Source organism: Cherax quadricarinatus, chromosome 30, assembly GCF_038502225.1.
Source record: "Cherax quadricarinatus isolate ZL_2023a chromosome 30, ASM3850222v1, whole genome shotgun sequence".
In the NCBI taxonomy this organism is placed as follows: Eukaryota; Metazoa; Arthropoda; class Malacostraca; order Decapoda; family Parastacidae; genus Cherax; species Cherax quadricarinatus.
In genome coordinates this window covers 5,279,721-5,285,153 of record NC_091321.1, presented here as the reverse complement: position 1 = coordinate 5,285,153, position 5,433 = coordinate 5,279,721, and positions in this window count along the sequence as shown.

The following is a 5,433-nucleotide window of genomic DNA, read 5'->3' as shown; positions in this document are numbered from 1 at the left end:
AGTGGTGTGATGTTGCCCCAACCCCATCCGTCCATTTGAGACGGAATGAAAGGAAATAAATTAAAGGGGTGCCTTGTTCCTTCATCATGGGGAGGAATGGAGCTGGCTACACAGAAACAGGAGAGAGGACAGATAACAAGAGGGGCTGAGCCTTTGTGGTGAGAGGACTCAGAAAATAAGTCCTGGCCTTAACCATGGGTGGACCAACAGACAGGCTGCAGGGGACTACTAATTGTAGGGGAATACTGATTGTAGGGGACTACTAATTGTAGGGAACTATAAATAGATGTGCCCCCATTTCTCACAGTTGTGCAATAAATGATTTTTAAAACCTCCCGTAATACAGCGTTACACAGAATTATTATTATCCTTCCAGTGACCTTGTGTCAGAACTACCTAACTCGAATTTATGTATTCCTCTTTACTTTCTTTAGTGTTATAACTAGCTGTGTTCCTTTGCGCATTTGTCTATGATTAATTTTTTTCAGAATGATAAAGTGTTGAATAAGTGTTGTAAACTGATCTACTGGCAGGTATAACCTCATGATCACGTTGTCATTCCAATCGTTGGGGAATCTATGTATCTTCGTGACAGCACTAACCTGACTGACCAGTTACCAAAACTGACAGCACTAACCTGACTGACCAGTTACCAAAACTGACAGCACTAACCTAACTGACCAGTTACCAAAACTGACAGCATTAATCTAACTGACCAATTACTAAAACTGAAAACACTAATCTAACTGACCAATTACCAAAACTGACAGCACTAATCTGACTGACCAGTTACCAAAACTATTAAGGAACAACTCACGGAACGGGTGAGGTTTGAACCATGACAAGCGAGTCCTAATACCCACAGACCCGTCCGCTAACCACTTAGCCAGCTGCCTCTAGCAAGACTCATCCAACTAGGTACATTTCTATTCACCAAAGGAAGGCTCTGTGACTGGTTTCCAATCGACTTATTAAGGAACATGTCTTGAGAGTTAACAAAAAAAATAATCTCTTGAGAAGCTTGACGTCGGCTTGCGTAAGTCAAATAAAAACATAAAACTAACAACTCATAATAAAAATAATGTTTTTTATATCGTATATAGTACATATATACATAAAAAAAAATTTGGATCCCTGGATCTCAGTGATGCGAGTCGCTCCTCTCACATCAGGACAACGACAACGTGTGTAAATATAAGAGATGACTTGAGAAGAAATTAACGAAAACGATGTGACAACAGGACCTTGATGCTGGTGCACAACTTTTTATGGAGTTTATACTAGGTAATGTACGCAAGTATGTTGCTATCAAACATTATCTCTCAGTCCACAGCAGGATTCGAACCTGCACACTCTGTATCAAGGTACACAATACGGACTGAGGGATAATGCTTGTTAACAAAATTTGCCCCCCCTTGCGAATTAAGCATATATTATGTGTGATAATTATACATATGTGTACCTGTACCTAGATAAACTTACTAGCTCTGAGCTATCCATTCCTTCCTCGGACCAAAACTGATTGCTTCCCGTTCCCAGGTGCAGTATGACCCCTACGGGTTCAGCGTTCCCCCTTGAATTTAATAATAATGGTGAGAGGGTTGGGGAGGAAGGCTGGAAGACAACCCTCGGTCACCTAACTTAATAACTGGCAAGAGCTAAATTAATTAGGATGATACAGCGACCTGGGAGGGGGGTGAGGGGGAGGGATATGTAGTCAGGTTTGATCCGAGGAAAAAAAGGGTGGCTCCAACTCTTTGGATTAAGAGCCTTTTACCAATATTGAGATTCTAGAAGAGCCAGCACTGAACTTACATGTGTTAAATATTAATTTAATAGGAGTGATGATAACTATGATTATGATGACTGTGATGATTATGATGATGGTGGTGATGATAATGATTATGATTATAATAATTATGCTGCTGATGATGGTGATGATAATAATAATGATTATGATAATGATGTTTGTACCATACCAACGAAGGCCTGACTAAACTGAGGAAAAACTCAATAAGCATATTTCGAGACATTGCTAGATCATTATATTCTGTAACGTGACGTCCTCTACAACCCCTGGACAATTCTTCCACAACTAACCAAAAAAAAAATTATCCGAATATTTCAACACTGAAGTAATTACCCACAATCCTAGTCATGCATCCCAGCCTCGCCTTTTGAAAAAAAAAAAAATCAATACCACTGCAGCTTAAAAAAAATGGATAAAAGCAATAGTAATAACAGTGAAGATAACAGTAATAATGATGATACCAACCCTTGTAATAACAGATTAACTGGCATCTTCGATATAACGAACATATGCCGTAAAAAAAAAAAGATATGCCCCAAAAAAGAGAAGAGCTGTTAAGTATGGGTACTTACCGCCACTTCGTCTTGTAAACAGGTTAATGATCCAAACTTTTCAGTTTGTTGAAGGAGAGAAACTCGATGAGAGCGTAAATGCGGACGCTTGTTTGTGTGTTAAAGGCGGTGGTTGTGTAATTACTAGCGAAGGGCGGTGCTGGGAGGAGAGGGATGGATAGAGAGAGAGAGAGAGAGGATGGGGTTTAATGGTAGGAGGAGGAAGAGGGGGGATGATGATAAACAGGTATCCATGGTGGGAACTAGTACACAGGTGTTAATTACAGGTAATGATAGACCGCGTGAGGGAAGAGCTAGAATTTACAGGGCTCCATACCATAAGAAACTATGAAAAAACAAAGTTGGGCACGAGCAGTGTCCGTGGCTTGGAGTTCGCCTTCACCACACAGCATCAATGATCGTGGCATGGCGTTCACTTCCACCACACAGCATCAATGATCGTGGCCTGGCGTTCACTTCCACCACACAGCATCAATGATCGTGACCTGGCGTTCACTTCCACCACACAGCATCAATGATCGTGACCTGGCGTTCACTTCCACCACACAGCATCAATGATGGTGGCCTGGCGTTCACTTCCACCACACAGCATCAATGATGGTGGCCTGGCGTTCACTTCCACCACACAGCATCAATGATCGTGGCCTGGCGTTCACTTCCACCACACAGCATCAATGATCGTGGCCTGGCGTTCACTTCCACCACACAGCATCAATGATCGTGACCTGGCGCTCACTTCCACCACACAGCATCAATGATCGTGGCCTGACGTTCACTTCCACCACACAGCATCAATGATTGTGACCTGGCGTTCACTTCCACCACACAGCATCAATGATCGTGGCTTGGAATTCTCCTTCACCACACAGCATCAATGATCGTGGCCTGGCGTTCACTTCCACCACACAGCATCAATGATCGTGGCCTGGCGTTCACTTCCACCACACAGCATCAATGATCGTGGCCTGGCGTTCACTTCCACCACACAGCATCAATGATCGTGGCCTGGCGTTCACTTCCACCACACAGCATCAATGATCGTGACCTGGCGTTCACTTTCACCACACAGCATCAATGATCGTGGCTTGGAGTTCTCCTTCACCACACAGCATCAATGATCGTGGCCTGGCGTTCACTTCCACCACACAACATCAATGATCGTGGCCTGGCGTTCACTTCCACCACACAGCATCAATGATCGTGACCTGGCGTTCACTTCCACCACACAGCATCAATGATCGTGACCTGGCGTACACTTCCACCACACAACATCAATGATCGTGACCTGGCGTTCACTTCCACCACACAGCATCAATGATCGTGACCTGGCGTTCACTTCCACCACACAGCATCAATGATCGTGGCTTGGAGTTCTCCTTCACCACACAGCATCAATGATCGTGACCTGGCGTTCACTTCCACCACACAACATCAATGATCGTGACCTGGCGTTCACTTCCACCGCACAGCATCAATGATCGTGACCTGGCGTTCACTTCCACCACACAGCATCAATGATCGTGTCCTGGCGTTCACTTCCACCACACAGCATCAATGATCGTGGCCTGGCGTTCACTTCCAGCACACAGCATCAATGATCGTGGCCTGGCGTTCACTTCCACCACACAGCATCAATGATCGTGTCCTGGCGTTCACTTCCACCACACAGCATCAATGATCGTGACCTGGCGTTCACTTCCACCACACAGAATCAATGATCGTGTCCTGGCGTTCACTTCCACCACACAGCATCAATGATCGTGGCCTGGCGTTCACTTCCACCACACAGCATCAATGATCGTGGCCTGGCGTTCACTTCCACCACACAGCATCAATGATCGTGACCTGTCGTTCACTTCCACCACACAGCATCAATGATCGTGACCTGGCGTTCACTTCCACCACACAGCATCAATGATCGTGACCTGACGTTCACTTCCACCACACAGCATCAATGATCGTGGCCTGGCGTTCACTTCCACCACACAGCATCAATGATCGTGACCTGGCGTTCACTTCCACCACACAGCATCAATGATCGTGACCTGACGCTCAATTCCATTACACAGCAAGACCGACAACCTGGTCGATCTTGCCAGCAACCCGAAAAATCCACTCCAGGTAACATACAGGCAACCTACACACATTGAGACTGACAATTTAATCGCCCTACCAGCAGATTTGCATAATAAAGACCGGGCCGCGGGGGTGTGATACCCGGAATACCCTCCAGGTAGACTCCAGGTACTACTGTTACTATTACTGCATTACCACAACTACCATTCTTATCCCTTCTCTTATTATAAAGAAAGATGTGACTTAATAAGATTGGTTCGTTCATTAAATTTAAATCCTTACAACTACACGAGGATCAATAATTTCACACGTAACCTGTACACAACCAGTCCAGGATATTTCAGTCCCTAAAACATGGTTTAAATTAATTTCTAAGCTTATATACAATGGTTTAGGTAGCCTTTATATACTATATACATTGATGCTCTCAGTACATACAGATCAGTAGAAATATACTTTACCGATAATATAAAAAACTGACAAATTTTACGCGCAGGTTAGCTGTTTTTCTAAGTATTTCTTAAAATGTATTCATTGAAACGTTTGTAACTTTTTAAATATATATTTTTTCCCCTCCGTGATTGCATGTTACCAGAGTGTAACTGCAATCACAGTTTTTTTTGGTATACGAATTCACCTAAAGTAGTGAGATTGCGTATAATAATGTTTTAATAAATGAACACTGGTGTTCCTGTCACATCTGGCTGTCACGCTCTGCCTCAGATACGTAATTTGTTGCCAGTGAAGCATTATATCGCTTTAATACAAGCGAGACATTATAATAAAATTTCTGATTGGGAAAAAAATGTTGACTAATCTGCTTTTATCAATTTTAAAATTGGGACTTTGGTTATAAAATATGGCTGACATTTTCAGAGAAATATATGAAACTGACGTGGCAGAAAATCTTTATATATATATATATATATATATATATATATATATATATATATATATATATATATATATATATAT